The following is a 26,331-nucleotide window of genomic DNA, read 5'->3' as shown; positions in this document are numbered from 1 at the left end:
TTGATTGGAAAAGAAAGCTCCTAATTTTTAAGCTGTGCTAATGCACAGCAACCTGTTTGTATATAGACATATTTATAGGAAACTTTTAATATAGGCTATTCAAATGACTTCAGCTATCACTTCTGTCAGTTTTAACAGTTTTTTACAACTACAACTTGTAATTTCACTCCATGGAATTCTTTCCACTACTATTAGGAGGCAGAAGGAAGTAAGAAAGTAATTTGTTGCTGTAATTGGCATTCTTGTGGATTTTTTAATAAATTTCTAAGCATGTTTACTTTCATCAAAAAGCTTATGGAAAAATGAGGATACACTTATGAATCAGATTTTTTAAAGGCTAGAGGAGTGTTTAGAAATAAATTTGACCATGTGGTTGTTTGAAGAGGAATCACTTCATATGCAGTTAAATAGATGATTTATGGTCACTCTTAGTGCAAAAGTCTTCAACTATCTAATTGTTTGGCATCCAAAATAAGCTACTTTTTGAGATTCCTCTGTGGGAAGGAAAATAAACACTTTTCCAGGGTAATTAATTTTTTTGCATCCTGTTTCAAGATTTGCTTTAAATCAGCATGCAACTGAGAAAGACAGTGGTGGCCTCTTCCTTTTGCCTGTTAGTTCATACAGTGTTCACATATGGCTCAAATGTTATTCTATCCATAGAGCAAACTGGCGGAAGAAACTGCTCCAAGTGAAAACCAGCTTCTCTCCCCATTTCTCATGGTTCAGTTTTAATTCAAAGCAGTTTCTTTATCTAGTTCACCTGATGGCCACAGATGTACCTTTGCTAATCCAACAAGGAGGACAGCACAACTTTTAAGAGCAAGCAGAAGGGGTAGGGCAGCCTGTTTTGGGAATGCAGTCTGCTGGTGTCAGCATAAGGAGATAATAGTACTGCATTGCTGGACAGCTGGTTCAAGATGGAATCAGTCTGGGATGCTCAAAAAATATGCTCTGCTTTGGTTAAAATAGTAGGTAGTGATATGTAATTAGTGTAGCAGATACATTGGTTGCTCATTGCTTACACTAATTTTGCAAAAGGCAGAATACTGTCTGTCTTGAATGAGAATTTTGTTTAAGAGACAGCTGCAACTTTTTTTTCCTTATATGCCTTAGAGCCTCTATACTTATGTATACACTTTTGTAAGTGAACTTTCTGTGGACACTTTTGTTAAAGATGTTTTGATTCTTTCCTCATGAGTAAAGAATAGAGGCATGAACTCAGTTTAGTGTAAGAAATTATATCCTTTAAATGTTTGCTTTAGAAAGATAGAACTAGATAGAACTGAACTGTTAAAGTCTTTGTCTGTGATACCAGTTCTCTTTGATTGTAAAAACTAATAAATACAATACCATAGCTTTTCTATGACTGTACAGAAAACTTAGTTATGCTTAGCAATGTATAATTGAATAATGCATTCATCCAGTGTTTGGTTACTTTTTGGTAACTGGATATCAGTGAAGCTTAACACTTCAGGGGATTCAGTCATAGTCCTGAGATGGGAGTCTTGATGAATAATTTGAGGTCTAGTCTGATTCATTAATGATCCAAATATAATTTGGGTTGAAATCTTCCCAGATACTTCATTAGTGGAATTCAGATGATTTGCTTTGATGGACATGGAAAACATGATAATTTGCAAAACTGTAAACAAAATAGTAAAAAATTTTTCTGCTTCAAATCCAGAAAGGTGAAAATAGACTATTTTATATTCTCAACCTCAAAGATGTTAGAATTTTAATGATGTGTCACTCTAATGTCATTTCAAGATGGCATTTCAGCATCATGACTGTAGCATAGTTGCCCGAACTTCTATGCAGAGCAACTTTTCAATTTGGAAATTATTTTGCTTAGCTTTAGTGATTTTCACTTAGTCTTATAAATCCAAAAATATTGTCAAATCAAGAAACAAAATAATTTTTGAATTCTTCTTTTCAAGAAATGTTAACTGAAGTATTAAATACCTTTTTTTCTTTTTTCTGCTGCTTTTCTTTTCACAATTTTAGATAAGAATTTTAAGGGTTTTGATGATACAAATGTCTCCCCTGAGTTTCATTATGAAGACGACATGGGCTGAGAAAAAAGCTAGTGAAATTACTACTCATAAAATAACTTTCCATCCTTTTGTTAAATGTAATTTGTACAATGTTTTAAAATTATGTTACAAATTGTCTGAAAACATCACTTGCATACTTTAGAGACAAGGGAGGAAATGGTACTAATAGTATTCAGACAAGCAGTAATTAGCTATGCCAATAAATAGGACAATTTAATGAATGAGTTATAGCAAGAAGCAGTAAGTTGCAGAACAAACAATTATGGGACTTTGGCACTTAAATTATGAGCAGAAGACCAAGGTGGAGAGAGGTGTCTCAGAAGAAATGTTGTATGTGTTTTCATATTAAATATAATATGACATGAAATAATATTACAATAAGTTATTTAGTAAAATTATTCTAATATTAAAATATTAAATCCATGTATCTGAGAATATTAAAGTTTATAAAAATCATATTTCTCCCCGCCAAATACAGTTAATCTTAACCACTGAGAAGTGTGCAGACTTGACATGAACAGACATTTAGTGAGTTTGTGAGAATCCGAAAGCTCAGGAGGGACTGGAAAGATTTTACAGTAATAGTTCTCTCTTTTGTGTAATATTCAGCCATTTCACCTCAGATTTTCTTTGCTTTAGAAATTTTCCTGAATGCACAAAAGCAGTCAGAAAAATTTTGTATGTGTATGGAGAATGGGGAAATGATATGAGGAAAGGGGAGAAAAGAAGCTGTCTGGGGAAGTGAAGTTATCTACATGTAGCTTAAGGAAATGCAGTGTCAAGTAATGGAAGATGGTACAATTGTTTGGGAAGTTGGAGTTCGTTTTTACTTGGTCTACATACTGTTGCTATTGCTTCTCAAATTTCATTATTCAGTTGCTGCTAAAGGTAGAAACCAGAATAATTTATTTATTACTGTAGTTACTGCAGTATTTATACACAAGGGAGGGAAGAGATGCTCCCACAGAGTGTGATGTATGCCTGGATGCACTGTGCTAGTTTTGTTCAAATCTCTTCTAATGGATTAGCCATATCTAACCTATTATATCTTCTACTGAATGAGTGTCAATCCGGTGCTGACTCTGAAAAGCTGTAGCATTCTGGGGAGATGAGTCAACTTACCTGGTGTTAACCATGTAAAAGGTAAGCAACTAGCTAGTTCTCTATGTTTTCCTTAGTGGGAACTTCCTGGACACTGAATTTTACCATGATAATATAGATACCCAATAATTAACATGACATGTGTAAATATAATGCATGATTGCATATATGCATGCTGTAAAAAGGAAAAGTACTGAGGAATGAATATCCAACCTTTAAGCAGCAATACTCCTGGTCTCTTTTTGAATGCGAGTGCTAAGAGGAATTTATTTTATTTATGCAGCATCTTTCATTACCATCAAAACCCTGAGACCCCATATAAGACAATAAATCAATGTGATAAATAAATAAATATTAAATATAAAACAAAGTTGCCAGGATTTTTAAATGGGAATAAAGTTCAAAGGAATGACAATATATCCATGCTTTGAAACTCTCTAGAGAAAAAAAATAAAAGAGTGAAGTTAGATAGATTTTAGGAGAGAGAGTACTTAGTACTCCTTCCTGTAGAGATACCAAATTTGTAAATACTCAGTGGTACCTAAGTGATGATATCCATCAGAATTTGATGCTCTGATGAACTCAGCTTGTTCTACCGGAATGCTTTAAAATTCCTCAGAAGGGAATATCTAAAGTCTCTGTTACTTGTAGGCTTTCAACATGAACATAGTGTGTTGGCAGTACAGCTGGGGGACTGGACTCAAAGCCCAGATCCCCCAAGATGTATACTGCATTTGGAGAAATGTTATTTGAAAGTGAAACTAAGGTCATGTGTCTCCAGTTCTCAGTTAAAATTTTCAGTAGGGTAGGCACTAAGCAGGACCATATCTTTTAGACCCATAACAGGGTGACTGCTGTCTAAACCCACCTAAGTTCTTTTCAAAGTCATGAAGAGATTTGTTTCGTTCAGCATATCTTATTGTAGTTTATGTCCTTTAAGATGAGGAAAAAATCAGGAAAAATGTCAAAAGGTCAAAATTTAGAACATTTATGGTACTATACTTTAGAGACCACAGGAATTCTATTTTCAATATTACAGGATGCCCTCTTGATTCACTAATTATGTTGCATTTGAAATGAAAGTTAAGAAAATAGGTAAAAGGAACCCATCCTCCTTCTCCCTCAGGAAGTCTCAATTTGATATGCTTGTGCCCATGAGAGAAGAATACTACTTTTATTTTTTTTTACTATAGATAGCTTATTTGAAGCTCAAACAGTGTCTAAAGTATTGTTGCCTATTAGGTAACAGGCAAATACATGTAATATTCAGTACTAATAGTTAATGTTGTGTGACAGCATTAGGCTCTCAGCCTTTCTCTGTGGGAGACCGCAGATCCAGTCTTCTTGGAACACTGCTGCCTACTTTATGTTTATTAGAATAGCTGGAGGTTTTATTTGGATTCCGCTTTTCCTGATAGCTGAAGATCTAAGCTGATTCTTAAAGGTAAACCTATACCTTTGGTATGGGTTTACATACCAACAAAGCCAACATGGTATGAAGATACTTGCTTTTCTTTTGGCAACAGTCAAGCTTGACTATAGAAGTTTTCACTTGAGGTCATCTCTGCTGATCTTTAACTTGTGAACTGAGCTGGTATGCCTTTCACACTGGTCTACTGGGTAGACAAATGCTATATTCAGTGATCTGGTCAGAGATCTCAATAAATAGTTTCTACCTTCTTTTCCTGGTATCATTCTGATACAGAATTTTTTGTTCTCTGTACTGTGCAGTTAGGAAGATCTGCTGCTCCACAGAAGCCCTGTTTTCTGGTATACTTTGCTTTTCTAAAGTTAAAATTAAAACTCTGATCACTTTTTTCCTAAAGTAGAGCTTCATGAGAAAGCCCAGCAGTTACAGCTTGTTTTGAGCTTAATTGTACCATAGTTGATCAGCAAGTACTTTGTGACAAGTAGAAAATTTCCATAGGTGGATTTTGTAGGGCTTACCTATCAAATGCATTGACCTAGAGGGCTAGAACCTGACTGCTTCCTCTGACAGTGTTTATAGACAAGCTTTGTTGTAGATTAGGACTCTTTACTTTCAGAGCTTAGCAAGCACCTCTGGGCCTAACTGTGAAGCTGAGTACAGACAAGGGACAGACATTTGTAGTTGTCAACAGTAGCTCCCATCGTTTCATGAGCACTGGCTAAAATACAATCTGTTTCACTGGTCTTGAAAACTATGTCCAGTTCTCATGGTATTTGATGTGCTTCTGACTTTCGTGAATGAATTGGAATTTTCCCTAGGATGTTCGAAGACTGCTCTGTTCTGTCAGAAGAGATAATGAAGAGCTTTAATATTAATGGTGAGACAATGATTCTGACAAACTTGCTTTTATGCTTTGCAGAAGAAAAATGATAAAATGATTGTATCTGCAAATTGAGTAGACTCTGATGAACAAAATTTTAAACAGGTAAAAGCTTGCTGATCCCTTATATGGGGTCTCAGCTGAACAATCAGATATGTGCGATGCATCTTCTTGTGACCTTGTTACTGGTTTGGATTATTATCATGGCCATTGGGGTTTATTCTTAGTCTGATATAAACACTAAATTTTTGAACAGCATTTCAAGTAAATGAAAATACTTTCTCCGCTTCAGCTACTGTTAAGCCTGGTTGTAATAAATATAAGTATTTACAATTGTGTGATTCAGCACACTTGTTAAAACTTGAGGAAATATCACTCAAGCATAAACATACTCTACCTCTTGTTTCCGAGGTTGGTGAATGGACATATAGATGGAAAATGTCAATTTTTTTACTTAAATGTAATTTATGGATTATTCTGTACCCTGTTCCTATTAGGTGATATTTTCTAGTACAAAGTAGAAAGTAATAATAGGTCTTTGCACTTCTGTAATATCCAGTGTCAGAGTGCTTAAAAGCGTTAATTGATCAAAGTTGCTCTGTGGCTGTGGGATTGGTAAAGATTCCATTTCTGAAGCAAAGCCATCACTTAGTAAAAGAGTTGTTTACAGGGAAGTTGCAAGCGCAGATATCACTCCAGATGTGTTCCTTCTACGAAGCCTTCTCTCATTCAGTGTTGTGTGCCTGCCAAGTTTTTGACAGATTGGCAGCTCTTTCTTTTTCATCTCTTTAAAAATAATTTTCAGCATTTACAATATGGTACAAATATTATCAGTAGATGATTCCTTTTAGGGACTGAAGCACTGTAGATGCCAAGTACAGGTTTCAGAATTCTAAAATGTAGGTATCTGCCTTAGCAGGTTACTCTGAGTCCCTGTGTGAAATATTTTGGGCCACATTCTCCCTGTGGTCTGCAGGAGACTTGAGTTTCTTCAGAGAATGATGAATTACTCTCACACCGAGTTTGAAGAAAGACAGGGTACTTGGTGAGTACTGCAGAACTGCTTCTGAGCTCCATGGAGGTGTCCTGAAGCTTGAGGCAGGTGCCACACACCATGCCTTTGCTGCTTGGAGGACCTGGCTGAGATTTGTGATTTAGCTGAACATATCTGCTCTGTGTCAAGTGACTACACTAATTTGGAGGTAAAAGCTGTTTTTGCTAGATTTCTTTGAGTCCCCTTACAGTTCCAATTGTGGCTAAAATTTGGTCACACAAGAAACTGAAATAATTTTATTTTGATAACATAGCCTTTTTGGTACATTCTTGAAATAAAGATCAGTGAAACTGAGGCATTGTTTTACATTAGCCGACTTTCTACTAGAAAGCAACTGTGTTATATTGGGTTTTACACTTCATACTTTGTTTATCTGCCTTCAGTAAATGATTTCCCTGGGCAATATCTTATCCTTACATCATATTTCTGGTATCTCAGTAGCATATGTTGTACCCACTGGAGCACACTTGGTAAGTAATGTCTTCATGATGCTTTCTAATGTCTTGTCATCAAATTGTACATCCATCTTGTGCTTAAAGATAAACAGATAGCATTGCTGTAATCCAGAGAGCACAGCTCTTGTTCTCTGTGAGAGCAGCTCTGAGAACACTGGCTTCTGTGTCTCTCAAGACCTTATTATTAAATCCTATGAGCTTTGGATCAGTCATGCTTATTACTATACCAAGAATTCTGCTTTAGCTCTGTAAGGTCATGTAGAACTGATAGTAAGTTGGAGTTGATTTTTCAAAAGTATAACAAGCTGTATTCCTCTGTCCAGGTCTAGTGAGCTTATAGAAGGGAAGACTTGCTGTTCAAAGGAAGGTGAATTATAATCAAAATATTTCAACAAACAAATAATTCCATGATTTAGAAATCCAAGTAGATGTCCTGTCTCCAGATGGTTTCTCCTAAAACACAGTGCAATAAACAGTAAGTAAAAGATAGAGCAGAATTGGCCACCAATGACTGCAAGATCTTACTTCCTTTCCTTTTCTTTAAACTTCTCTAGTGCTGAAAAAATGTCATGTGGCTGAAAGTGAAAAATAGGCTATTCCAGTATTCCTTTGTAAACAACAGATTAATAACTAATACAGAGTATATTTAACAATTAGAGTTTAATAGAATTTTAATGGAAAATTTTATACTTAATGTTTTCATTTAGTGGAGCCAGGTATAAGTGGCCGAATCACTGCAGCTGCAGAGCACCACATAGTAATACAAGCCAAGAAAAATGTAAATGTGAAACCCTAGTGTCACTGGTTACCTCTTCCAGGTTGGATTTCCAAAAGTGAGACCTGTCCTCGAAGGATAGAACCTTGGCTCAAAATATAGATTTAAATATAGCTGAGTGTCATTACTGTGTATCCAAGCTTCAGTCTGGAATTAAAAGCTGCAATTGTTTGGTTGAAGAGGTGGAAAAACTTGTATTAAATTGTCATGTATTGAACAACACTGTTCCATAGGCCAGATTTTGTATGCATGTTACCAAGAGATGCACAACATGCTGTAATATCTGGTTAAATATTTATGTTGTAGCAAATAAGCCAAAGTAATTTCAAACACTGGTTATTGTGTGCCAGTGTATGTAAAAAATATAAATATGTGTTCATTGATATTAATACTAATACACCAGTTCTGTGTAGGTAACAGTGACTAAAACTGTATTGTAGAATTGAATTATAAAATATTCTGTTGGGTCCTGAGGAAGTTCTGACTTTCATTCCTGTGAATATCTTTTGATAATTATTTTATTGCTCCTGTAGATGAAGCATTAAAGACTAAAGTTTCCTGTGGAAAGCCCAGTCAGAGAAGTCAGATTATAAGAGGATATTGTGTGAATTGCACTTTTCATTATTTGTGAGTTAGAGCAGATTGATAATTGATCAGTAATTTGAACATTAATTTGATTCTGGTTGGATCTCTTATATTTTAAAGTTTTTTCTTCTTATTATTAATAACAGTAGGAAAACACATAGAAATGAAATGCCTAGGTCTCTGTCATGAAGTTTATGGTTTTTTTGATGGAGTAGGCATTATTATTCTGATCTTAAAAACACCCACCTCAAGACTACAACTAATACTATACAAAAAGTCAGATTTCTGTGGAAACAGAAGACACCATAGATGCACAGTCTTTAAATCACAGGGGTATTTTTCTTTTCACCTGAATTCAACCTCTTGCATAGTCTGGGTTGTCATTCCCTGGCATAATAGTTGTAAACATAAATATTTCAAGGGATATAGTGAATATATTTCCAACAGAATTATAAGGGATAGTTTGCATTTGTTCAGAGCAGGCTGTCCTCTTCAGCAATGGCTTTGGTAAGGCTGAATGAAAGAGAGGCTGCTAGAAGCTACAAGCTGATATGAGATTCTTAGAAAGCTTGTTGAGAAAATAGAAAAGGTATTTAGTAAGGCAGGTAATTCAAAGCAGTGGGTTCTTTAGCAAAAATTGACTTATTGGATGTTTTAGGAGTCGTGCAACTCTTATGCAGAACTGTATGTGCCCTCCCTTAGAAAGTGCCTGGTGTTCCCTCAAAACACAGATTGTAGTTTGTTTTCCTTTTCTTGGCTTCTTGTTCTTGATCACCTATAGAATCACACCAGATGCAGGAATATTCCCTGTAAAATTCAAAGATACTTGTTTGCATTAGAAGGTTTTATGATTCAGAGGTTACAAGAAGCCTTAAATTACGGTTTATAAATTACAGGAGATAATAGATTTTACTGTTTTAAACAGAAAAAAATAAAGAAACTATTGTTGTTTTCAGGTGGAGAACTAAATTATTATACAAAATTTAAATTTTCAAATAAAATTTTTAGTCTTCATTGGCCTAATTTTTACTGGATAGGTTTCATAACATTGAAAAACTTTTTCTCTGTGAAACATCAAATAAGAATTCCCTTTCATAACATCTGCCAGCATATAGTGTTTGCACACCACCAAAGTAAAGCACTTGCAGTGGTGCATAAGATAGAGTTAGAAATTTGGCTACAGACTTGCTGGTTCATTTCTGCTGGGAAAAATCTAACGTAGTTCAGTGCCAAAATGATGCTGCAAGGTAAAATGATTAAGTTTATCTACCTTTGAAGATTAAAAGACTTGAATTATTTTTTTGGGGGGGAGGGGGAGAGGGGGAGGTTGTGTTTTTTGTTTTTGGTTTTTAACCCTGTAATCCCAAAGAATTCGCATCTGGCTCAGAACAGTAAGGCACTAAAATCAATGCTTAAATCCCCCACTTCCTCGGTTGAGAATGAAGAATATTATAATTTTCACATTTGAGATAAATTAGAAGTGTTAGTATTGTATCTTAGGATTTATTTTCATATTTCCAGAAATTTTTAAATTACTCCAAATTTGTATTTATGGGTCTAACATCGTACTAACCTTCCTAGAATCAGTTTAGTTTTTTCTGTTGCGTAATGCTGTTCCCGTGACTTAATAAAACATTCCACAGAAGTCAGTATGGCATGAAACAATATAGGTTATGGCATAGAAAATATTTGCATTTAATAAAAAAATTCTGCTAAAGAATCAGTAGAAGATGAAAAAAAAAGTAAGGGACATGGGGAAAGGATAATTTGAAAATCTTCTGTGAAAAGAGCGAAGTGCCCATCAAGGGTCCTTACAAGGCTTTATTGATCATATAGTTTCCAGTGGCTGTTCAACAGGTATTTTATTTACTTCAGAGACCTGCTTTTGTTCACTGCAGCACAAGTATCACTTCATCATAGTGATACTTGTTGTTGTTGCAAGTGGGTAGAAACAGCAGTGTAGGTAGGCACTGATCTGTCTTTGAACTTTTTGTGTGTGATTTTGGTGACTGTCAACTACAGTCATTGATGAGGGGATCTTACTGTCCATCTTCAGACTAAAACCTTGACATGCAAGAAGCTTATCTGTGCTTATGTACTCAAAAAGAAACCACCTGAAGGAATGTTATTTCTGTTTATATTCTCATTACTTGTGTCTTAAACCAAGCTTTTGTTACGTTGAAAGGTCTTGTATTCTTGACAAGAAGATAATGTCAGTCTGGAGTTAGCAGGGTAATTAGTAGTCATCTTGATGAGTCTGCAGTTTTCTCTTAAAAAGATATTTAGACTGGCAGCAGATCTCTCTCCTGGATGATTCTGAGTCTAGAACGGACTCTTGATGCTAGTCTGAGTATACTAATGTATATTTTGAATTTGCCTGCATTATAAATAGCCATGCTAAACACTGATCAGATCAAGAAGTGCAAAATGTTCTATTCCAGTCTTTTACAAAGAAAAGGTATTTTGATAGTTATGATGGACACCAGATTATTTTTTTTTGTTCCAGTGGTAATTTTCACTGGAAGTAAGATATTCATGTATCTGCTATGCTCACTAGTTTTCAAATTTTTTAATGATTTCTAGATTGAGTGTAGAAATTACTTAAATTGCTGACATTAGCACTTCCAGTAGTAGACTGCTGATTTTGAATTAGATTATGTTGAAAGCCATCAAACCTTTTTGAAAAATTTCCCTCTTGTGATGCCCTCATCCCTGCTACCCCCAGGAATCAGTCTTATATAAAGATTTTGTCGAAAACTCCATTTTTAAAAGCACAGAAGTGGTTTTCTGTAGAGTAAGTCCCATGTGAGAACATGGTAGTACTTAGCTAGACATTTTTCCAAGATATTTAAAAACCAATCTGATCTCCTTTTTGCTGTTTAGTTCAAAGAAGATATTTCTGAGGATTTCTCATGTTGCAATTCCCACTCTATAGCTTTGTTTCTGTCAGATAATAGGGTTTAATTTTGAAATGCTTCTCCCTGATGCCTTTTTCTCAAAATACATCTGAACCTTTTTTGTTCTAGTAGTAGTATTCATTTCACCTTACCTTTAATATAACTCATGTGATGAAGTAATTAATAAAAACTTGTTGGTGTTGCATGTGGTTTTGTACATCAAGAATTTAAAGACAAATATCAAAGTTTTGAGTCTTCTAGAGTATACATGTAATAGTCAGAGCAAAGAAGTAATCAACAATAGAAACATTAAAAGACAGGTTTGCTAAAAAATATAAATTAACTTAATAAAAATGATTAATCAATGGATCTACAGCACAGCATAGCTTAGTTCTACACAGTGTGAACCATGCTCCAAAGCAGTTTTCTATGTATTTGATTCTAACAAATGATATCTTCTTGGCACTGCAGTCTTGCATGTATATGGTCATAAATCAGCTGTAGGGGCCTAGACCAAAGTGCTCCCTTCAGTGTCAAGCAGCACTCAGCTCTTCTGCCTTAGTGTATGTTTGATTCTGAGGCTTTAACCAAATGTGACATATTCTTTTTGTATTTTATTATTGGAAGGCTGTGCCCCATGAAGTGTGAGATGTGAAAAGTATTTGGTTCTAGGCACAATGGTTTGTGAATGTCATGAGGACAGCTGCAAAGGACATGGGGAAGAGAGCACCATGAGAGAGTCTGGCAACAGGGAAGAAAGTGTGCTTGTTTTTTTTAAGACTGCTTCCAATTTCTCATCAAAACTTTCCCTCTTTCCCTGTTGCTTTCTTTTCTAAGTTAAAAACCAAAGCCATTCCCTTCATCTGGTATTACCTGTTTTGGTGAAGGCACAAATGCTTTGGTTTGCATTGTGTGCAACTCCCTGAAATTTGATATTGCTTGCCAGAGAATACTGGAAGGACATCTGAGGACAATAACTGGCAACAGAATAACCCTGAAGGATATTTCAAGCCTGGATATTGATGATGAGAAAAGAAATGCTCTGAGTGTTTCTTTTGCTGGGACATCAAGAAAACCCTCAAAAGAGTGCATAAAAAGAAAAAACATATCCAGCAGCCTTGTGCTAAATAAATAACAATTGCATGTTGGAAGTGGTATGATAACAATAGTTTCTGCAGTAGTATTGACATAATAATCTAATGTTATTGATAGTCATAATGTATGAATTGGTTGTAAAATGTTCTAAATTAAGGTATATTGAACCACTGTATTTGATAGCAGTTGAGTGGCAATGATCGCAGAGGAATGGAGGAGGAGGAAAACAAAGCATAGAAGAAAATTACTAATTTGTAAAAATTCATGTCTGCTTCAGCCTGCCATTCCATGGTCTGGTTTTCTTATGCTGCAAGTCTTTAAATATTTTTGAGTTCTCTGGCGTGAACTGGGGACAGAATCCACAATTCCTCTCAATCTTCACCCCCAGGAGTAGCAATATAATGTAGTGCAATGCATGGTGACATTTCATAGTTTTGCAGACTGTAGACGTTTTAGTAATGTCTCTACTATAAACATGTCCATCTTGAAAGCTTAAGTATTTTTGGAACAATTTTTGTTACCATATGGCATGACAGTGTTATGCAGCCTGTGACAAGCAGTGCAGTGAACTGCTTTTTGGTGTTTCCTTCTGTATTATTAACCATGGCTAGCCATTTTTAGCAATATTGCTATTATATTTTAAACTTTCTGATAAAAGCAGTCTTTAAATAGACCCTGTTTAATAGTAAAAATCCTTTGAGTTGGTTGTCTGTGTATCTGTAATGAGTAACATCCACTTTAACCCCTGCCTTAGTCCTGGATACTTCTTGTATTCTGAAGTGTTGTGGATTCCTGCTTTTTTTTTCCAGAGCTCTCTGAGGTGTGACACTCTTGTGTAATATTTGCTGTTGTTTGCCTTTTTGATCCCTACAAAGCAGAAACTCTATGCCAAATTCTTTCTATATTCAGTTCTACTCACCTTAGTACCTGAAGATGTAAGGAAGAACAGAGAAGGGTGCTCAGAGGATCAAGAAGTGAAATATCTGAGTAACTCTTAGACTGTGGTGTGTGAGGAAGATTAAATTGTAAGAACACTTGCCTTTTAGTAAGGTGATAATTTAAAGGGTCATGACAAAAGGCTGTTAGTATTTGAAGGTATAAACATCTGAAAAAATGTGTCTTTAGAAGAGTTATAATGAAGAGGGATAAATTGAAACTGAAAAATTTTCCTATGAGCATTAGGCAAAATGCTCTAAGTGACTTCTTTTCCATTAAACTACAGTTGTTCTGAGGAAGATTTGTAAAAGCAGCATCTTGATCTTTAAAACTGAAACAGGCAAAGTATGATAATATCAGAGGATCAGTTCTCTTTTTCCAGGGCAGAAGTGGCATGGTATGGTTGCTTTCCTACAGGCCAAGTTAAGTGATACCAGCTTTGATTAACTAAGCATTATTCTTCTATGAATACAGTGTGTGACATTAAACAAAATACTGCATTGAATTTTGTGACATTAAACAAAATACTGCATTGAATTTTGTGTAATTGCTAAACATACTGTACCATGTGCTTCTGCATGTATGAAGAATGGAAAGAGTGAGTGCAATTTTTCAAAAGCTTAGGCTAGATCAGCAGCAGACAGGAGAAATGCCATTATGGTGTAAAACTAAGGGGAAGATGGAGTGAAGAGCTTGTCTAACATACAGTGAAACCCTCCAAGACCAGATGCAGGAAGTGCTGATTGGATTCATGGATCCTTGCAGCTGTTGTCTCAGTGCTATGAATGGTGCTGAGACCTGCATCTAATTAAAATCTCACTAGAGCACTTGTTCTTGGTTTGATAGTTTTGGAGGAATTCAAGGATATTCTTCTTATGTTTGCTTCCTTTAAGTCTATTTGATGCTGCGGTTGCAAGCCTAGAATATAGTGGAGTACTCCAGAGAGTTCTACTGGATTTAGATCCTGGTAAGATAGTATGAGAAAATGTGCAGCATCTCCTGATATTAACAGTGAATCACAGAATGTTTGAGGTTGGAAAAGACCTCTGAAAGTCATCTTGTCCAACTTCGCATTCACACAGAGTCACTCAGATCAGAGAGATGTGTTAGTAACTATGGCAAGAGATTTTTAAAAGGGCAATTATTTACTGGAGGATACTTAGAAAAATATTACTTTCTTTTTCATTAAGGGGAACTACATTAATCAATAAGTCTTTTGGAGAAACCGTTTATTTTGTGGACTAATTCTTTAGTTATTTTTTGACATTATTTCATGATAAACCAATAGCAGTTTTACATAATTGGAACTACTTTCTTGCATCGTAAAATTACAAAACCTTACAGCAGCTAGAAGTGTTTTAACATGTTAATACGGAGAGAAAACATTATGTGGAAAGAATACTGAAATGTTTCCATAAGTTATGCTATGTGTAAGGATTTAAAATATGAAATGATGAAATTCAGTACTAAAATTTATTAGCAGTGAATATGTCAAGGATTAATAAAAACACAAGAATGACAAATATAACCAAGATATATAGAATAAGGTTCCAAGCTTTTTTTTTTTTTTCTTTTAACATTGTCTTCCTTTACCAGACCTTTTCAAAGTATTTAGCTCCATGGGAATGTTTTTATAAGTGTGTGTTTCATCAGTTAAGGTACTTCTAAATATTTAGAAGCCTATTTACTTTGGAAATAAATATTTCATATTCAGTTTCTTCGTTTTCTTTTTGGTCAACCTTAGAAATTTAAGATTTTTCAGAGTATTTTGCAAGTTTTGTAGAATAGAATGCTGCAAAGTGATGCAGCTCTATTAGTTGAACTTTGAAAATCTTCTTTGAAGTGTAGAGTTTTAGTTGTAGAGTGGAGCTGTCACTTTCTTGAATATACAGGTGTTTATGCCTTTAAGTGATAGAAAATAACAAATAGCTCTTCTGGATTTCATTTCTTACAGGAAAAAAAAAGGCTAATCCAAAACATAAGCCAGTCAAGGATTTTTTGATAATCAAATTATATTAGTAGTAAAGCCAGTAAACTTTGCAAGTGAGTAAGTTTACTGAGAAGACTTAGTCTGGAATAAGATTACCTCATTTGAATTTGGTATAGAGAACAAGATATTAGGAAAGTTAAAAGTATAGGCAAAAAATCTTGTCAGAACTATTTGCTATGAAAAAAGAAATAGGTGATGGGTTATCAACTCATCCTTCCCAAAGCATCCAATTGTATTATTCCATAAGTTGGTTCAACAAAACAACAATCGTGATAAGAGGAGAGAAGAATGAATTCTTGTTTTGATTTCATGCTTATTGCTTTGAGATTTGCATAGTCTCATAATAACACTTACCAGCCATCTGGTTTCCAGAGGAAAAATCTTTTCCTTACTGAAAAGGCTAGGACATAACATGCACCATTTAAAAGCTCATTGTCTGGAAATGACATAATGACTTTCTGTTTTCAAATTATTAATTAGTGATTAACTCAGAAAACCAGCAGGTTATGCCAACTCCAGGGGACATACAATGTATTTTGTGCAACCTTTCAATTCCTAGTGAGGTATCAAATTTAAATAGTAAAAAAGTGAGCAAGGATATTAAAGAACTCAAGTATATTATAACATGCACTTCTAATTAATTTTAAAAGATTTAGTTTGCTTATTTGTATTTTGAGGTTTATACACATGAATAGATAAATAACTTTAAATGAGCTATAGATGTTGTCGTTCAATAAATCCCACTCTGTATGTGACCTAGACTGTGGTGTCATTAAATTACATATTCCTGAGATGTGATGATGAAAGTCAAGGTTTTTTCATGGTTTTTGTAAGATGTATATAATGGTGAATCCATTATATTTTTCGTTTACATAATAAGTGCTGTAATACTGTAATTCGTTGATGAATCTTTAAAAAAAAACCCCACACAAAATGCACCCTTAAAATTTCACCCTTAGGGTACACTATAGTAAATTACACCAACTGTTATTGTAACTAATCATAAATGACCAGTTAGTGGGAAAGATGAGATATGAATGTCCACAGAAAACAACTCAAAACATTATTATTTCTTTCCTGTGGGTCTTCAGGTAGGGATTGTTGTCCATGGGACAGACTTAGGCTTGTTGTGGCTAAATACAGCATAGAATAAATAAATATAAACAGAATAATTTTATTCTACCTGACTTTTCTTTCAGATTATTTGTTATTTAATAAAATATACTCAATTAGTTTAACTTACAATCTGATTTATCTTACAATCTGATCTAAGGATTTAGTTCCAATTTGAGACTCTTCAGTTTTGTTCTGCATATCAATAAACTCCCATGATGGGATTAAAAATAGAAAATCCTCTGTAGGTATTTAAAATTCAAGGCTCTAAGAATCCAAGTGTGCCCTCAGCAAGTTTGCTGACAATACAAAACAGGGAGGAGTGGCTGATAAATCTGAAGCCTGTGCTGCCGTTCAGCGCGAGTTGGGCAGGCCGGAGCTGGGTGGAGAGATGCCTAATGCAGTTCAACAAGGACAGCTACAGGGTCCTGCACCTGAGGAGGAGTAACCCCCTGCCCCACTACAGGCTGGGGCTGACCTGCTGGAAGGCAGCTCTGTGGGAAAAGGACCTGGGAGTCCTGGTGAAGAACAAGTTGTCTGTGGGCCTGCAGTGCCCCTGTGGCCATGGAGGCCAAGGGTGTCCTGGGGTGCAGCAGGAAGAGCATTGCCAGCAGGTTGAGGAGCTGATCCTGAGGCACATCTGGAGTGCTGGGTCCAGTTCTGGACTCACTGTTCAGGAGAGACAAAGAGCAAGTGGAGAGGGTGCACTAGGAGGGTTATGGAGATGCTGAGGAGACAGGAGCTCCTCATTTATGGGGAAAGGCTGAGTGAGCTGGGCCTGTTACTCTGGAGAAAGGAAGGATGAGAGGGGAAACTTTTCAAAGCATACAAGCACCTTAAGGGTGGGTGTCGAGGGGATGGGGCCTTGCTGTTCAGTGGTCCCTAGTGAAGGATAAGGAGCTAAAAGGGCACCAACTGAAACCTAGGAAGTTGCATCTAAATGTGAAGAAAAACAGCTTTACTTTGTGGGTGACTGAGCACTGAAACAGGCTGCCAGAGAGGTTGGGGAGTCCCCTTCTCTGTGGATACTCAAAACTCCCTGGACACAACCCTGAGCAGGTGAACCTGCTTTAACAGGCCATATTATTGTCAAATTAAAAAAAAACCTCTATAAACTAGATTACCATGCATTCTCATGCATGTCTGTGAGAAAATGATAATGAAGTTTGTGGTTTAGTTAATTCCTAACTTCTCAGCTTCCCTTTCCTGATACTTTAGAGCTGGCAGTCACATTAAGCATGGTGGTTATATCCATTTGTGTCTGTTATATCACCTGCTGTGTTTCAAGGTTTTCCCTTTAACCATGTTATTATGTTATGAATCAGTTTGGATGTGCTGACTTTTTATTGAGGTCTAACTCAAATTGGCACTGAAGTCCACATACAATCCTTGTAAGTTTGGTCATGTTACTAGAAATTGAATTTGGGCTGTCTTCAGGGGCTTCTTTTTCTGCAGTATTCTCTGTTTCACTTATATAAGCAAAAGACACAAGGGAAAAAAAGCAATAGTAATTTGAAGAGAAATAGTAACCAGAGAGAGAAGTCATAGGTTCACTACTGAATTCTGAATGTAAAAAGTCCAGATTCCTTTTTTCTGCTTTTTTGATTTAATTACGTGATGATGTGCAGAGATGAGAGATCAGTTTCCATCTGAGGAAATGCAGCTAGAAACAAAAGATGAACAGGAATTATCTGCAGCTACATACAAATTTAGAAAATATGAAATAAATAGAAGAAAAAAGACCCCCTTTATTTTCTACAGCAATAGTGTGTCTTTGCTGGATGAGAAAAATGTGAGTATTTTGTCTTGAAACTGGGGATGTAAAATTACAGCAAGTAATGAGTATATATTCCTCTGATCCCTTAATGTACTTGATGTGAGGTTCCTCTTTCATCGTAGCTAACATGCTGGCCATTAAATACACTGCAGCAGCATCATTAGTGGCTTCAAAGTGCTCCTACTTGCATCCCATTTTTCCCTCCAGCAGGTGAGGGAGAACAGTGATTAGCAAATACCAGTATGTGTCACTCACTGCACATGTGATTGCCTGTGAAGTCCTGGGTTTGGGGTAAGGGCAGCACTGGCTTTGGAAGCAGAGTGAACTTTTGCTGTCCTCATGGCTCTGAAAAGCTTTGAGCTCCAAATATCACTTGGCTGTGTGTAAGATAAAATTCATCCTGTTTGGGGTATGATGTTTGAAACTGCTTTGCTACAGCAGTATGTGATGAAGGAGACGGGCTGTAGAGGAAGGTGTCCTGGGTGCTGGGCAGTGTGTCACCTGCATGACAGAAATTCTGAACGGTGAGATTGAGACATGGAAAGAAAGTCCTCTTACTTACCGCTATCACAGTTTGCTAGGACTGGAGGAAAGGATTTACTGAAAATTTCTGGATCCTGAATCCTCAGAGGATTTCCCTCAACTGCTTAGAGCAGCATACCATAGATATTATATGACAGGTATTGGTGTAGATTGGTTGCTGTAGATGTGTCTATTCCCTGCTCTCTTAGGCTGAGTTTTAAAAAAACCCCTACAGTAGTACAACAAACTGAAAAGAGAGTCCGGATATTGTTCTAAAATTGCGCCTTTAATTTTATCTACCTTATTGTAAGATGCAAGATGAGGGATTTTTCTTTATTAGAAAGGTGAATATCAAATCTTAAAATAAAACCTGTGGAAAACAATATGAACGTATTAAGGAAAAAGTTATAAGTGATACCCCTTGTTTTTTTTGCATTTCATTTTAGGGAAGGAGACAGAATCAACAAGCCATCTTCTTACACAAGTGATGCTTTCTTTTTTAATTTTTTTTTTAAGGCTGTAAGTTTAAACATTATCATCATACTTATCTAGCTAAAACAATACACTAGAACTGGAAAATATTTTCATGAAAAGGAGCTGTGTTTCATAGGGCAAATGATATTGCCAGTATTTTGAATTAGATTGCTAGTGGTTTCAAAATTTGTTTTGTAAAATTTAGCAGATGGGAATAAACAGAAATAAATGATATATTTAAAACTGGCAAAATATATAATAATTCAGGGGAAAGTGCTTCAGGCATAATATTTCTGTGTAAGGAAGCAGGAAATCTTCCTTTTTTACTCTGTTAAATTTAAGAAAACCACTGATAAACTACCATTGTAAAACTATTCCTAACATGAAAAGTTGTCTAAAAGGATCACAAATGCATCTCTGAGAACTTTATGTCCAGCTTGCTGCTTGCTTTAGTTAAAAATTCCCTTCAGTAAAATTGGAAATTGGTGCACTCTGGCACTGTGGTAGTTCTGTGTTGCTGCTGTGATTTTTGTAGGGTGCTGAGTCGCAGTACTCGTCCCCTTTGTTCTTCCCTTTCTCCCTTTGCATCACCAGAAACACACGGAGCAGCACCTGCTGTGGAGCATCTGCTGTGCAGCTGTTACAAGTGTAGGTAGAATTAAGACATGTATTTTGGCATGAGCCCCTGCTTGAAAACGGAGGTCTGATATTTAACTGCAAAGGTCTTGCAGATCATGTTCTGTGCGCACTTGCACACTATTTTTTGAAATTAATGTCTCCCTAAGCATATTTTCAATGGTTCCTTTTTCATCATTTCACATTTATTGATTGGAAATATTCTGGCCTTGGCTCTAAGAGCAAACTGACCATGGGCACTGTTAATTTTGTTGTAGCCTCTTGGATAATGGTAAGAGAAAAGAAGACAAGAGGATAAATGAAAGTGAAGTTCCAAATTACTGGAACATTTAAAGGTCTTTGAAAAGTTCATATACAAGCACAGTTAATGCTGTCGTGCACCAAAGTGCCAAAAGACCTAGCAGTGAAGAATATTAATCTACTTTAATAAAATCAAAGGGTTCATTTTTTTTTTTGTAAAGAAATAATTTGAATAAAATTTGACCCTTTCTACAATAGTCTGTGGGTCAAATTGAACCTACTATTAAAATTCTCTAATATCATTCTTGTATTACCATTTCAAAACTCAATTTAAATATTCACAGAGCTCCTTTTTTAATAAACTTAACAAAATTCAGGTAATTTCCTTCAACTTTCTTGATTGAAGGAAGGCAGTAGGTACAGATATAAAAAGATGTACAGCTACAAGCAAAACCTGAAATCAATTATATATAAGAAATAACATAACACATGGAAAGAAATTAATCAAAAGGAAAAAATTCTGCTATATGATTTTCTTGGTCTGCTACCTGCAGGCAAGGAACGTAAATGAAAAAAAAAATCAGCATTCTTCTTACAGATAAGGGGAAAATTAATAAAAAATATTTCCTTCCTACCAGATCCCCTGATGCAACTTACGTTAAAAGTGAGTGGCTGCAGGAAGAACTTACGTATTTAAAAATAACTTTTTTTTTTCCTACAGAAATATACTTTTATACCTTTTTCTTGCTGTTAAGCTCAATTACATCAGGTTGCTATAGATTTATAGTGTCCAAAAAACATTTCCTTTCCCTCTATTAAGTTTGTCACTGAATCATGCTCATAAAGTTCCTCCCAGTTTGATAGTGGGAAATGGTTCATTCTGCTTGGATGCCCCAATGAAGATGTGAGGAATTGCTTACAAACAGGAGCAATCTTCCAATCTGGACAAAAGTTCTGAAGTTCAGCTGATTTGCTAAACAGACTGGAGAGGTTCAATATGCACACAACGCACTGCGTACACTGCATTTCTTAAGGATAGCTCAAAATTTAATAGAAATAACAGAAATAATTGAGTTAAGGTAAATAACTAATAAACTCAATGGACAAAGAGGATGGAGAAGGCTCTAAGGAAGTCCTGTATGTAAAACTTTCCAAGAGGAAGAGAAAATTGAGTTATTGTAGGATGTCTTCACTCCCATTGCCATGTTTAAAATGAAATAAATTGAACCTTCTCTTTTATTTTTAGTATTCCTTGCTGAATTTTTAGAAAAAAAAATCCCTGCAATGTGAATTAATAGGAAGTGTTTGCCTGCTGCTTGTCTTATGTAATCGTTTCTACTTGGAAGGAAATGTTCATGTTGAAAGAGGAGATAAATGGATTGATTTTTCTGAAGCTTTTCCCTCTGTAATCAGAGAGCATCACATACCTAGGTCTTACCATAAGCTAAGGATAATCTGTATGTGGCAGCATGTTTTCCTAGGAACTACTGAATGGATCCCACAGAACATGCAAAATGTCTTCTGATGTTGATCCAGTGAATTTCAGGCTTCTGATTTATTGAAGTTGTTACTATTTAATGCTGCTACTACTAATTATACTCATTAACCTCTCCCCAGCCACTCACCGTCAAGTATCGTAGGCTTTCTGAGGCATTCTTAATTTGTTAAGAGCACTGATTTATGTTGCTGCTGTGGGAATGGAGGAGAATATCGGTAGGTGAGAAAGAGCTAACCACTTCACATTTTCATGAGATAATTATTCCAACAATACTTTTCTGCTGTAGGATACATGCATTTTAAGTGCAAAACACTGGACAGAAAAGCATATTAAGCACGTGCTTAATTTGAGCGTGCATTTAAGTGGTTTCATTAGGGCCAAGGCTGATGAATTTGACTATGAGAAATTATTACAGAACTTACCCAGTTTAGTGTTATTGAATTTCAATTATTTCATTACAGTTATAGTACCATAAAACTGGAGTCAAGCATTGATGTATCAGGACTAATGTGCTCAAAGGATTCGATGCTCAAATTTGTGTTAAGAGGAGTGTTTATTGTAGCAAAAGTGTCTTTTGTTAAGTGAGTGTAAATAATTTTTTTCAGAATCCTTATTCTCACACTCTTATGTTTTATTAAAATTATTGCAGTGCTGGTTTTGTTAAATGTAGCCTGTCCTTTTAAGTGCTGAGGTAGCATCTGTTACTCACTGTGTTGAGATTGCCCCTTAGGTAGCTATCTTTGTGGGCTTGCATCTGTATGTTTGCATTTACATTACAGTATATGATATTTTAGGAATATTTATTTATTTAGTATTTAATAATAGTGCTAAAAAAATATGTCCTTGAGTGCCTGTAAATCTGGTACAAATTAGGGGGCACAGCTCAGATTTCCCCACACTGTGCTGGCAAGTGGCCTCAATCAGAAGTAATTTTCTCCATGAAGGCACATGCAGCTCACTCGTCAGCCTCTCCTCAGTGGATACTGTTATTTGTATCAAATTATATGTGGTGGTTTCTCAAAGTGGACTACTGTGTCCACTAAGCCATACAGATTTCTACCACATTGACTATTTCATTGCTGTCACTAGTTGTACTGTTTTCTACCGTGTCTTGTTTACCTCTGCTGTTTGCAAAAAGAGTTGAGATTTGTGTTCTTATCAATAAATATTCATGAATTGGAGTAAGTACCAAGTGGGTAAGTAAACTACTCAACCCCTCTAAATCCTTGGTTGTGTACATCATGATTAGTTGCTCATTTTGTAAAGGAAAAAGTTTATTTCAGGGCTTCATGCAAAATACAGAATGAGTTAATAGAGACTTAATTTGCCTCAAATTAAAGTATGCCCATTTAAGATTAGAAATTGAGGTTTTACCTAGTGCAATTGGGAATTCTTAACTATTCATCATTATCTAGCTAATCTGAAGCATTTCAGAATCACCTCTCCTTATATTGCGTCACATTCTTTCACAAACTGCTAATAGAAAAAGAATTGCTGAAATGAGAAGACAAACATCTAGACAATTTCTGGAATTAACTATTCATCTAAATTCTTAAACTGCTTAAATTTGAAATTTTACTGCTTTAATTATTAAAGACTCTAATCATATCTCAGAGCTGTTTGTTTTCAGATCACTGTGACACTCAGATGAATTTCAGTAGTAGCAATTTTTGGATTTTCATTGCTCTGTCATTATGGCAACTGGCTTTAAAAGTGACACTTAATCAGCAGTTATTAAAAAAGGATTTTTTAGCAGAACAGGATGGGACCTTACCCCTGGTCCAGTTGAAATAAGAGCAGACATAGTAAATATTTTGCCACAAGTACGTCATAACATGATTAGTTTAAGTAATGGGAGTAATACTATTAAATCAAAAATTTTAAAGAAATGCAGAAGGTAAAGCATGGTACGAAAGTAACTGATTAACCTATATTTGAACTATTGAAGGTAATATTTCAACATGATAACAACTGGGGGAGGAAAAGCACTATCACAGAAAACAGTTGAAAGGAACTCTGTTTTAAGTCACATTTATTTTTGTCTATATGGCAAGTAGTTTAAAGTATTTTAAATCGGGTAAAAAAGTTGTAGTAGCTTTTGTGCAGGTTGTTCCCTAGATAGAGGAGCTGGTCAATGTCGATAACCTACCTATAAGTCTTTGAACCAGATAAATTCTTAGTTCTCTAGGTAATAGAATTTACTTGTACCAGCTAGAGGTTTTTGCTGACACCAAAATGACCGAATCACACAAACATAAGCCTGCATAATTAATGGTTTTGCATTTTTTCAAGAATATTTAGTTCCATGTGCTCTTTATTGTGAAATTCTGAAAATGCATTTTTGTTTATTGTCTGTTTATGTGTAAGTAAATAGATAAAGTAATCAAGAATAGAGAATTTAATCTATTTATATTTCCTTGTAATGGCTTTGGATTTTAGTATTTTCTTTAACCCAACGTATGTTTGAGTGATAATCAAAAATGTCCACAGCAGTCATCAATTTTGAGTTCCCATGAAACTAGCAACTGAGAAATACTTAATTTTGATATTATTCTTGGGAGTTGGTCTTATTGACGTTGTACAATGCCTTACTCTTCACTTACCAGTTACAATACACCAGCTCTGGGCATGAACTGGATGTATTTTGACATTTAAATAATGAAAGACAGCTCAACATGCGTTAAGACGGAATTTGTCCCAAAGATCAGATTGTAGATGGGTGAATTAGACAAGGCAGCAGCTGCCTGAAACCTAGAAAAATATTTATGTGTGGATCCTCCATCCTGAGTATTTTTATTTGCTGGTGTTTGGGGCACAGGCTCTCATGCCAACGCCTCTTAGTTAAAGCTCTGCTGTGTGCCTGTATGCGCCTGGATAAACTTCACTGGGTTTTGTACGTGGGCTGCACCTGCAAGGCAAAGCCTGGTGTAGAGGCACGCACACCTCTGATCTCCTTGGGTTGTGACAAGGTTTACATTTATGTTTGCAAATGCTTGGACATGTTACTTTAGGAAATGTTATGTACCTGTTTGTACATAGGATATGTCTATAGTAGCATTAGTCAGCATTTTTTCTAGTCTGATTGACTTAAAAAATAAAGTCCCAGCCCACAAAATGACAGAGGTTTGAACCAGTGCTGTGGAGTTGGTGTGTACATTGTCTTTCTTCTCCTTTCTTGGAAAGAGTGTCAATGGAAATTATAAAGTGTGTTTCCATGACTGCTGCAAATGAAAGCGTAGCAACAGTATTTCTGTTCTTTTCCTAATTAACATACAGTGATGATTAGCTTGCTGATTATATATTGGGGACCTGATCAAACAAACTGGTTTAACACCTAGAAACAGACCTAAATGTCATGTATACATGCCAATTGGATTACTTGCAGCTAAATTGCTTTTGCTGTATTTTGTAAGACACATTCTGAAAGTCAATAACAAAGAGCTAGTCATTCAGCAGGAAATTGACTTTTACTAAAAATGCTGGCTGAAGTTAAAATTTTTGGCTCAGATTTAAAATATTTGGAAAATTTATTAGGCTTATAGCTGCACTTGCAATGATGCAAAATATGGTATTAATACATTTTTATATGTGGCAAAAACTTACATTTCCCTAAAATAGCATATTTTTTCCTGGTTTATTTATCCAGGCATTACTAGGAGTACACACCAGTAAATGGCTCTACAGACAACGTTACATATTAATGATAAAATGAAATCTGAGTATTATTTCTGGTTGTTTTTGCAGAACCCTTGGTGCTTTCATTTCATGAACCTGGGCACACGTGAGGTGCCTGGAGTGCCCATGTTCAGCTGCAGCGCAGTGCTCCAGCGTGTGCTCGGGCTTTGTTCTCTGCTCTGTGCAGTGCCATAGCCACTCTTCATTCCCCCTGCATATGCAGTTGCTGGATTTTTTCCCAGCATGGCTGGAAGGTGCAATTAACAGTAATGGATACTTTGATAGGGAGAATCTTTATTTCTTCAGCCATAATAATAGCCCCTTATTTTAGGAGCTATATTGTTGAATGACAGCTACTGTTGGAGAGTATGTGTCTACAAAAGTGGGCTCATTTGGTCAGATTCTCAGCTGGCACAGAGAGTCATATTTCCATGAAAGATAGTAAGCAATATTAATTTATGGAATCCCAGCTGGGAATCTCAATCAATTTCAATAAAAAGTAACCATCATATTTCTTTGAAGCAAGAATTACACAACCTAGCCTAAAGTGAATTTTTCTGTTTTAATAAATGTAGGTAGTCACTGGTTCATAATAAATTACATAAAATTAGAGAGTAGTCAATATTTGATTTCTTTAAAAATTTATTCCTTCCTTTTCATTGAACACAACAGAATCATTTATGTATTGTATCTCAGCATGATAGATTATATAGGAATAGTGTATTTAATACCATAAAACTATCATATAAATACAAATCACATTTTTTTCGTTAGCTAGCTCGCTTTCATTTTGAAGAAGAAATACTCAGTCAATTATAAATGAGGCTGCGCTTTCATTGGAGAGCGAAATACGTAATTTTTTTCAAGCCTCAACCATGTATAATGAAATCTCTTTTTTGAAATCCAGTCTTAAGATGGATTTTGAAACATACTGACATTTAATAAAATCTTCATTAAATTAAAATATGTTCAAATTGTTATTTCAAATCTCTATTTCAATCTAGGTGAAATTCTACATCCTGCAAAAGAGAGTCTTTAGCAAATAGTTCCTGTTAACCAATGATTTTGAAGTGTGTGTATATAAGAAAGATTTTAATTTTTGAGTATATTCTAATTGGTAACCTAATGTGTAATAATCTGTC

At 35.5% G+C, this 26,331-nt stretch overlaps 1 protein-coding gene across 1 annotated transcript in view; it reads left to right on the top strand.

The window, feature by feature from the left end:
• ZFPM2 (zinc finger protein, FOG family member 2) overlaps positions 1-26,331 on the top strand; it is a 308,414-nt gene that overhangs the window by 30,134 nt on the left and 251,949 nt on the right. The window lies entirely within an intron of this gene.

This window comes from Ammospiza nelsoni, chromosome 1, assembly GCF_027579445.1.
Source record: "Ammospiza nelsoni isolate bAmmNel1 chromosome 1, bAmmNel1.pri, whole genome shotgun sequence".
Taxonomy (NCBI): domain Eukaryota; kingdom Metazoa; phylum Chordata; class Aves; order Passeriformes; family Passerellidae; genus Ammospiza; species Ammospiza nelsoni.
This window is presented reverse-complemented; position numbering and strand designations above follow the sequence as displayed.